This window comes from Salvelinus alpinus, chromosome 31 (assembly GCF_045679555.1).
Source record: "Salvelinus alpinus chromosome 31, SLU_Salpinus.1, whole genome shotgun sequence".
NCBI lineage: Eukaryota > Metazoa > Chordata > Actinopteri > Salmoniformes > Salmonidae > Salvelinus > Salvelinus alpinus.
Genome location: NC_092116.1, coordinates 40,379,307 through 40,390,222, shown reverse-complemented (window position 1 = coordinate 40,390,222; position 10,916 = coordinate 40,379,307). Strand labels below are relative to the sequence as shown.

The 10,916-nt window shown below is 39.3% G+C and overlaps 1 protein-coding gene across 1 annotated transcript in view; it reads right to left on the bottom strand.

The window, feature by feature from the left end:
• Positions 1 to 4,031: 4,031 nt before the first annotated feature.
• LOC139561632 (Fc receptor-like protein 5) overlaps positions 4,032 to 10,916 on the bottom strand; it is a gene marked incomplete in the record, with an annotated part of 1,233,720 nt that continues 1,226,835 nt past the window's right edge. The window contains 1 exon segment of the mRNA XM_071378856.1: positions 4,032 to 4,873.

Below are 10,916 nucleotides of genomic sequence, written 5' to 3'. Positions count from 1 at the left end.
TTTTTTCCCACTGGCTGCCACCACCACAGAAAGCACTGAGCTAGGCTGAAACACCTGCATTTTGGAGCTGCCTTAAGAAAGAAAAAAAGAGACCATGTTTGTATGTGGTTTTATTGACTGGCCTTCATGTCTTAAAGTAATGATGGACTGTTGTTTCTTCTTGCTTATTTGAGCTGTTCTTTACATAATATGGAGTTGGTCTTTTACCAAATAGGGATATCTTCTGTAAACCACCCCTACCTTGTCACAACACAACAATCAACACTGTTTCCATAAACACTGAGCAGACACTGTTGTCGGTGTCAGGAGAGGAGAGGAGAATGGCTTCTGTTTTACAGTCCCCTAACCTGTTGTTGGTGTCAGGAGAGGAGAATGGCTGCCGTTTTACGGTCCCTTAACCAATTGTCCATTGTGTGTGTTTTTCCTCTTTATTTGTAACTTATTTTGTACATAATGTTTCTGCCACCATCTCTTATTACCGAAAAGATCTTCTAGATATCAGGACAGCGATTACTCACCTGGTAAGGCCCTCAGACCCATCATTCACAGGAGAAAAAGATGGAGATATCGGGGACGTAGGTCGGAGTGCCTTGTAAGGATCCGTCGGCGAGTGGGTAATGTGCATTAACCATCGATCTTATTAGCCAACGCACGATCACTGGATAATAACTATGATCTACGATCACGTATATTCTACCCAGGGGACATAAAAAAATGTAATATCTTGTGCTTCACTGAGTGTTGGTTGAGCGAAGACATGAAGAACATATAGCTGGCGGGTTATACACTGTATCGGCAGGATAGAACAGACGCCTCTGGTAAGATAAGGGGTGACAGGTTATACACTGTATCAGCAGGATAGAACAGCAGCCTCTGGTAAGATAAGGGGTGGCAGGTTATACACTGTATCGGCAGGATAGAACAGACGCCTCTGGTAAGATAAGGGGTGGCGGTCTATGCATATTTGTAAACAACAGCTGGTGGACAAATTCTAAGGAAGTCTTCAGGTTTTGCTCACCTGAGGTAGAGGATCTCATGATAAGACCGCACAGCGTCCTGCTAATGGGACATCTAGCCCTAACAGGTTCAAGGGATAGCCCACTTTTTTTTTCAATTTTCGCCTAAAATTATATACCCAAATCTAACTGCCTGTAGCTCAGGCCCTGAAGCAAAGATATGCATATTCTTGGTACCATTTGAAAGAAAACACTTTGAAGTTTGTGGAAATATCAATTGAAGGTAGGAGAATATAATACAATAGATCTGGTAGAAGAAAATACAAAGAAAAAAAAAAACATTTTTTTTCTACCACCAGCAAGAGAAATGCAAGAGAAGGTCCCAGTTCTAGCCATCACTCTGGTTGTAATTCCAATTGTGTTCACAAGATGGCACCAATGTATGTGCAAAGTTTCAGACAGATTACTTTGAGCGAACCACATGACATTAAGTGTGAAGTCCCCAGGTACATTTGGGCAAATCGTGAAGGAGACATTTGCATTCACATTACATTTTTCTGCAAGAATATCGTCAAATCTGTGTACTTGGACTTTGATTTAGCTTTTCCAGCATTAGTAGCCATAATATAAGTTCAACATTTCCAAAACAACACGTTTTTATAACTTCATAACTTTGAATATTCTTATAATTTTTGTCCAAAAGGTGATGGCATGCTGTCGCAAAAGGTTGGCAACTATATTTTGGAAAAGACATAGGGTTTCTGGATACTCCCGTAAAGCCCAGCTCATTGGCTATCTAGCTAGCTTTGACCGCGATTGGGGCTTATTTGACAAAGATACAGTCGATCAAATGAAGACCGGCCGCGTCATCGGCGTGAAATGGAGTCGCTCTCTGACTAAATATGGTGTCCTACAGGATATACTACACTCCTAATGAGGAAAACATACGAACGTGATTTGACTGGTTGAAACAACGTTTAGGGTGAGATTTTCACAGATTCCTTTCTTTGCAAATTGAACGAGTGGAAATAAAAAATCGATTGTGCTTCTGCTATGTGGACCTTTTTAGGATATGAAAAATGATTTTATCTAACAGAACGACACTTCATGTTATCTCTGGGACCCTTTGGATGATAAAACATAGCAAGATTTCAGTATGTAAGTACACATTTCACCTTCAGAGGTGAATTTATCAAACATATCACGGTGAAAAAAGTGTTGTTAGGAGCTCTCTTCAAGCAATAGCATGGCATTTTCTCACAGCTACTGTAAATTGGACAGTGCAGTTATATTAATGAGAATTTAAGACACTTATATGTACCGACATTTGTTGTTTCTCTAAAATCTGCGATCACAATTACCATTGGATAGAAAACACTCTGAAATTTCTAAAACTGTTTGAATGATGTCTGTGAGTATAACAGAACTCATATGGCAGGCAAAAACCTGAGACAAAATCCAAACAGGAAGTGAAAATTCTGCGATTGGTCGTTGTTAAATCCATCACCTATTCAATTCCCTGTAATATATGGATCTGTTTGCACTTCATACGCCTTCCACTAGATGTCAACAGTCAGTAGAACGTGGAATGAAGCTTATGCTGTGTTGTGGGACCGGATGGGAGGATAATGACTCAGTGGTCTGGCAGATTGCCAGTTCTTGGTCATGCGCTTTCCTCATTATATCGTCTTGCGTTCCATTACTTATAGAGACTGAAAAGAATTCTCCGGTTGGAACCTTATTGGATATAAATGATAACAACATCCTGAAGATTGATTCTTTACTAAGTTTGACCAGTTTATTCGACCTGGAATATAACTTTTGAAGTTTTCATCCGACGTTTGCCTGCATCTGCGCGAGCGTTTGGACACGTGTAATACACATGCTAGCAAAATTAGCTATTTGGACATAAGTAATGGATATTATCGAACAAAACAACAATTTGTTGAGGAACTAGGATTCCTGGCACTGCATTCTGATGAAGATAATCAAAGGTAAGGGAATATTTATGATGTAATTTCATATTTCTGTTGACTTCAACATGGCGGCGAAATGTTTTTTTTTTTAATCTGACACAGCGGTTGCATTAGGAACAAGTGTATCTTTAATTGTATGTAAAACATGTATCTTTCATCAAAGTTTATGATGAGTATTTCTGTTATTTGACGTGGCTCTCTGCAATTACTCCGGATATTTTGGAGGCATTTCTGAACATGGCGCCAATGTAAACCGAGATTTGTGGATATAAATATGAACATTATCGAACAAAACATAAATGTATTGTGTAACATGATGTCATATGAGTGTCATCTGATGAAGATGTTCAAAGGTTAGTGATTCATTTTATCTCTATTTCAGTTTTTTTTTACTATCTTTTGCTGGGAAAATGGCTGTGTTTTTCTGTGGCTATGTACTGAGCTAACATAATTGTTTGGTGTGCTTTCCCCGTAAATCCTTTTTGAAATCAGACATGTTGGCTAGATTCACAACATGTGTAGCTTTAATTTGCTGTCTTTCATGTGTGATTTCATGAAAGATTGATTTTTATAGTGATATATTTGAATTTGGCACTCTACATTTTTTCTGGATTTTGGCCAAGTGGGACGTATATCCTAGAGAAGTTAAACAGGCCATGGGGTCAGACGGATTACCAGATGGTTGACCAACTGGTAAATGTCTTCACTGACCTTTTCATCCTCTCCCTGGCTGAGTCTGTAATACCCACATTTCAAGTAAACCACCATAGTCCCTGTGGCCTAGAATGCGTAACCTGCCTAAATGACTACCGCCCAGTAGCACTCACGTTGGCCGTAGCCATGAAGTGCTTTGAAAGGCTGGTCATGGCTCACATCAACACCATCATCTCAGAAACCCTAGACCCAATCCAATTGGCATATCGCCATGGAGCACTGCCATCTAGTGGACAGATCAGGATACAACACATGGAGCACTGCCATCTAGTGGACAGATCAGGATACAACACATGGAGCACTGCCATCTAGTGGACAGATCAGGATACAACACATGGATCACTGCCATCTAGTGGACAAATCAGGATACAACACATAAAACCACTAGGTCTAGGAAGCTTTATTTGGCAAGTTGGCAACCATAAACTGGTGTTGCTCAAGATAAACACACACAATGAAATTATAGAAAAATATAGAAAAAAATACACTCCAATTTTACATAAACAATTACGATATAAAACACATTGAAGCCTCCACGACATTCATCATGGACATAACACTACAACTTTCCTTCTGTTAGTAGTAATGAATCCTTTACTACTGATACTGTCAGCTGGTTCCAGTCAGTGGTGTCTGTATGTTCTCATGATAAACTAACTCTTGTTGTTGATAGTTCCAGTCAGTGGTGTCTATATGTTCTCATGATAAACTATCTCTTGTTGTTGATAGTTCCAGTAAGTGGTGTCTATATGTTCTCATGATAAACTAACTCTTGTTGTTGATAGTTCCAGTCAGTGGTGTCTGTATGTTCTCATGATAAACTAACTCTTGTTGTTGATAGTTCCAGTCAGTGGTGTCTGTTTGTTCTCATGATAAACTAACTCTTGTTGTTGATAGTTCCAGTCAGTGGTGTCTGTATGTTCTCATGATAAAATAACTCTAACTCTGTTGATGGAGGTCAAGGCTGCAGCGTCTAAAGAGAAGTACATGATAAACTGACTCTAACTCTGTTGTGGAAACTTCACACCTCTCTGTTGCTGATGCTGTTGATGGCGGTCAAGGCTGCAGCGTCTACAGATAAGTGCGTTGGTGTGAAAAGGGAAGGAGGGAGAGAGAAGATAAGAGAAAGGAGAAGTAAAGAGATGGACTGACAGGGTTGTGGTTATTCACCGCTGCTGAAGAGAGCATCTTTTTCCATCCACCATGACGTTCTGATGAACAGGGTCACTAGGTAAAGAGAGAGGAGAGAGAGAGATGAGTGAGGGACAGAGGAGCTGATCCAGTCTACTGCAGTGAAGACCTCCAACACCACTGGAACAGTTATAGACGCCAACAGGTCTCAATGTTTAATGTGTAGTTAGATACATTTATACACCCCAACAGGTCTCAGTGTTTAATGTGTAATTAGATACATTTATACACCCCAACAGGTTTCAGTGTTTAATGTGTAGTTAGATACATTTATCCACCCCAACAGGTCTCAGTGTTTAACTTCTTGTCACTACAGGGGGTGCTGTTTCAACTTCGACATTTTGCGTCTCCAAATTAAACTGCCTCGTACTCAATTCTTGCTCGTACAATATGCATATTATTATTACTATTGGATAGAAAACAATCTCTAGTTTCTAAAACCGTTTGAATTATGTCTGTGGGTGAACCAGAACTCTTTCTACAGCGAAAATCATGACAGGACATGCGAAGGTCAGAAAAATAGTCTCTGTTCTCAGATCAGTTTAAAGCTCTGTGTGTGCCCTATGGATCGAAATGAACTGCACCCGCCTTCCCCTGGATGTCAGTAACCAATGAGAAGTGGAATGGTGTTTCTACGTATTTCTCAGAGCTTATAAAAGGGCAAGGAACGAAGTGCGCTCTCTTTTCGACTTCCGCCATTACGCAACGCAAGACCTCAGGATAGCATTTTGAAACGCTCAGTTATCGGCCTTAGATATGGCCGTCTGTAATTTCATTCGGTATAGGTGTTAGAAACATCATAACGAAGTTATTTGAAACCGATTTATATCAGTTTATGCGAGTATATTGCTATTTTCTGAATTTTCGTAGTATTGCGTATGAGGATTTGGACATGTGTGTGCCACGTAGCTAATGTTAGCTGCTAGTTCCGAAGTTGAAGTGGACGTTTTACAACAAAGCAACGATTCTTTTGGACAAAAGGACACCTTGCCCAAGATTCTGATGGAAGCTCGTCCAAAAGTAAGAGCTATTTATGATTTTATTCCGTATTTATGTGAAAAAATGTAAACGCATTTGTCTGCCATTATTGCGGCACTAGTCTGGCTGTAACGCACACTGTATGCCTAGTAACGTTAATTTAAAAAATCTAAATCAGCGGTTGCATTAATAACCAATGCATCTTTCATTAGCTGTCCAACCTGTATTTTTTTAGTCAATCTAATCGATAAATAATCGTAAACTTAGGTGCCCTTCCAAGATGGCGCCGGCCAGAATGCATGCCATGTTTTGACTGATTACATAGCATAACCACGATTTGTGATGCTAAATATGCACATTTTCGAACAAACTCTATATGCATTGTGTAATATGATGTTACAGGACTGTCATCTGAAGAATTCTGAGAAGGTTAGTGAAAAAATGTATATATTTTGGTGGTGATAACGTTATCGCGCTTTTTGCCTCGAATCAATGCTGGGGTGATGTTAGCTCATGTGGTATGCTAATATAACGATATATTGTGTTTTCGCTGTAAAACACTTAGAAAATCGGAAATATTGTCTGGATTCACAAGATGTTGGGCTTTCATTTGCTGTACGCTATGTATTTTTCAGAAATGTTTTAAGATGAGTAATTGGGTAATACACGTTGCTCTCTGTAGTTATTCTAGTCGCTTTGGGTGAGTTTTGTGATAGTGGCTGCAATGGTAAACTGTGATTTATACCTGAAAAATGCACATTTCTCTAAAAAAACATATGCTATACAATAAATATGTTATCAGACTGTCATCTTATGAAGTTGTTTCTTGGTTAGTGGCTATATATATCTTTATTTGGTCGAATTAGTGATAGCTACTGATGGAGTAAAAAACTGGTGGAGTAAAAAAAGTGGTGTCTTTTGCTAACGTGGTTAGCTAATAGATTTACATATTGTGTCTTCCCTGTAAAACATTTTAAAAATCAGAAATGATGGCTGGATTCACAAGATGTTGGGCTTTCATTTGCTGTATGCTGTGTATTTTTCAGAAATGTTTTAGGATGAGTATTTTGGTAATTGACGTCGGTCTCTGTAATTATTCCGGCTGCTTCCAACGCTATTTCAGATTGCAGCTGCAATGTAAAACTGTGATTTATACCTGAAATATGCACATTTTTCTAACAAAACATATGCTATACAATAAATATGTTATCAGACTGTCATCTGATGAAGTTGTTTCTTGGTTAGTGGCTATATATATCTTTATTTGGTCGAAATTGTGATAGCTACCCATGCAGGAAAAAAATGGTGGGGGAAAAAAGTTGTGTCTTTTGCTATCGTGGTTAGCTAATAGATTTACATATTGTGTTTTCCCTGTAAAACATTTTAAAAATCGGAAATGATGGCTGGATTCACAAGATGTTTATCTTTCTTTTGGTGGCTTGGACTTGTGATTTCATGAACATTTTATTAGATGATATCCCTGTCACTTTAGGCTAGGCTATGCTAGTCAGCTTTTTTGATGGGGGGGATCCCGGATCCGGGGTTGTTTAACCTGATGAGGACAGAGGGTGCTGTTTTCACTTTGGGGGAAATTCGTGCCCAATTTAAACGGCCTCGTACTCAATTCTTGCTCGTACAATATGCATATTATTATTACTATTGGATAGAAAACACTCTCTAGTTTCTAAAACCGTTTGAATTATGTCTGTGAGTAAAACACAACTCATTTGGCAGCACACTTCCTGACCAGGAAGTGGAAAGTCTGAAATCGATGCTCTGTTCTCTGGCATGCCTATAAATGGGCATGATATGTATGAGTATACATGCACCTCATACACCTTCCACTAGATGTCAAGAGGCAGTGAGAGAAGAAATGAGGTGATTATCTTGGTCTGAGGTGGAACAAATCCTCTTGGAATGACGTGACCCCAATTTCCTGTTTCCTGGAGCGCGCGAGAAGGGACTTGTTATTGCCTTCTGTAAAGCTGTTGTTATAGACGACTAATATCTCCGGCTTTGATTTTATTTGATACATGTGTCAATATCATCGTAATGTATGTTTTTTTCAATATAGTTTTATTAGATTATTGAAATTTTTTCGGGACGTTAGGCGTGTTGCGTTGTGTCCCTTTGTTCAGGATGTAGAGCTTCGCGCCACTATGCTAGTGTGCTTGCTAATTCAAGAGGGAAAAAGGACGTTCCAAATCCAAACAACGATTGTTCTCGACAAAGGACCCCTTGTACAACATTCTGATGGAAGCTCATCAAAAGTAGGACCCATTTTATGATGCTATTTCATATATCTGTCGAACTGTGTACTATTAGTTTAGCGCCCAGGTTTTGGGCACTCTCTCGCCATAACCTAAGCCTTATGTCGTAATGAAGTTATTTTTAGAATTCTAACACTGCGATTGCATTAAGAACTAGTGTATCTATCATTTCCTATACAACATGTATTTTTTTGTATTTTTGTTTCATCAGACCGGAGGACATTTCTCCAAAGTACAATCTTTGTCCCCATGTGCAGTTGCAAACCGTAGTCTGGCTTTTTTATGGCGGTTTTGGACCAGTGGCTACTTCCTTGCTGAACGGCCTTTCAGGTTATGTTGATATAGGACTCGTTTAACTGTGGATATAGATACTTTTGTACCTGTTTCCTCCAGCATCTTCACAAGGTCCTTTGCTGTTGTTCTGGGATTGATTTGCACTTTTCGCACCAAAGTACTTTAACCTCTCATCTCTAGGAGACAGAATGCGTCTCCTTCCTGAGCGGTATGACAGCTGCGTGGTCCCATGGTGTTTATACTTGCGTACTATTGTTTGTACAGATGAACGTGGAACCTTCAGGTGTTTGGAAATTGCTCCCAAGGATGAACCAGACTTGTGGAGGTCTCCAATTTTGTTTCTGAGGTCTTGGCTGATTTCTTTTGATTTTCCCATGATGTCAAGCAAAGAGGCACTGAGTTTGAAGGTAGGCCTTGAAATACATCCACAGGTACACCTCTAATTGACTCAAATGATGTCAATTAGCCTATCAGAAGCTAAAGCCATGACATAATTTTCTGGAATTTTCCAAGCTGTTTAACACATATATCGAATAAAATCAGAGCCGCATATATCTAACGCCTATAACGACAGCTTTTCAGAACGCAATCCTGAGGTCTGTCTCGCGCCATGACGAACGGTGAAAAGACTACACCCACGGTTCCAAGAGCTCTTGTTCGGCCTCAGATCTAGCTAGACACCCCATTCCAATTCTCACTGCCTACTGACATCTAGGGGAAGGCGTATGCAGTGCATGTCGACCCATAGATTACATGCAAATTAATAAACTGACCCTGGAACAGAGCCTTAGATTTCAGATTTTTCACTTCCTGACAAGAAGTTTGCTGCAAAATGAGTTCTGTTTTACTCACAGATATAATTCAAACGGTTTTAGAAACTAGAGAGTGTTTTCTATCCAATAGTAATAATAATATGCATATTGTACGAGCAAGAATTGAGTACGAGGCAGTTTAATTTGGGAACGATTTTTTACAAAGTCGAAATGGCGCCCCCCTATTGAGAAAAGGTTAAACAATTTAAAGGCAATGCTACCAAATATTAATCGAGTGTATGTAAACTTCTGACCCACTGGGAATGTGATGAATGAAATAAAAGCTGAAATAAAAAATTCTGTCTACTATTATTCTGACATTTCACATTCTTAAAATAAAGTGGTGATCCTAACTGACCTAGGACAGGGAATTTTTATTAGGATTAAATGTCAGGAAATGTGAAAAACTGAGTTGAAATATATTTAGACAAGGTATATTTAATCTTCCGACTTCAACTGTATCTCTCTCTCTATCTCTTTCTCTCTCACGCAGACATGTAACACACAACACAATCTCACAATGCTAAATGCTACCAGCTAGACCTCTGGGTGTAGTGGCTTGTGTGTTTGACTCTCAGATACAAAGCCTCTGGGTGTGAAAGTGAGACAAACAGACTAGTTCAGAAGAGATGGTACAGCATGCTACATCATTCATAACAAACACAACATCCTACATCATTCATAACAAACAAAACGTACTACATCATTCATAACACAACATGCTACATCATTCATAGCATAACATGCTACATTATTCATAACAAACACAAAATGCTACATTATTCATAGCATAACATGCTACATCATTCATAACAAACACAACTGGCTACATCATTCATAACAAACACAACATGCTACATCATTCATACCGCAACATGTTACATCATTCATAACAAAAACAACATGCTACATCATTCATAACAAACACAACATGCTACATCATTCATAACACAACATGCTTCATTATTCATAACAAACACTTCATTTTGAAGTTAAGGTTGAGTTGAAGATAGGGTTAGAGTTGAAATTAGGATTAGGTTTGAAGTTAGGGTTAGTGATACAGTGATCTGAACCTACCTCAGTCTGTACATTAGGGTTAGTGATACAGTGATCTGAACCTACCTCAGTCTGTACATTAGGGTTAGTGATACAGTGATCTGGACCTACCTCAGTCTGTACATTAGGGTTAGTGATACAGTGATCTGGACCTACCTCAGTCTGTACATTAGGGTTAGTGATATAGTGATCTGGACCTACCTCAGTCTGTACATTAAGGTTAGTGATACAGTGATCTGGACCTACCTCAGTCTGTACATTAGGGTTAGTGATACAGTGATCTGGACCTACCTCAGTCTGTACATTAGGGTTAGTGATAAAGTGGTCTGGACCTACCTCAGTCTGTACATTAGGGTTAGTGATACAGTGATCTGGACCTACCTCAGTCTGTACATTAGGGTTAGTGATACAGTGATCTGGACCTACCTCAGTCTGTACATTAGGGTCAGTGATGCAGTGATCTGGACCTACCTCAGTCTGTACATTAGGGTTAGTGATACAGTGATCTGGACCTACCTCAGTCTGTACATTAGGGTTAGTGATACAGTGATCTGGACCTACCTCAGTCTGTACATTAGGGTTAGTGATACAGTGATCTGGACCTACCTCAGTCTGTACATTAGGGTTAGTGATACAGTGATCTGGACCTACCTCAGTCTGTACATTAAG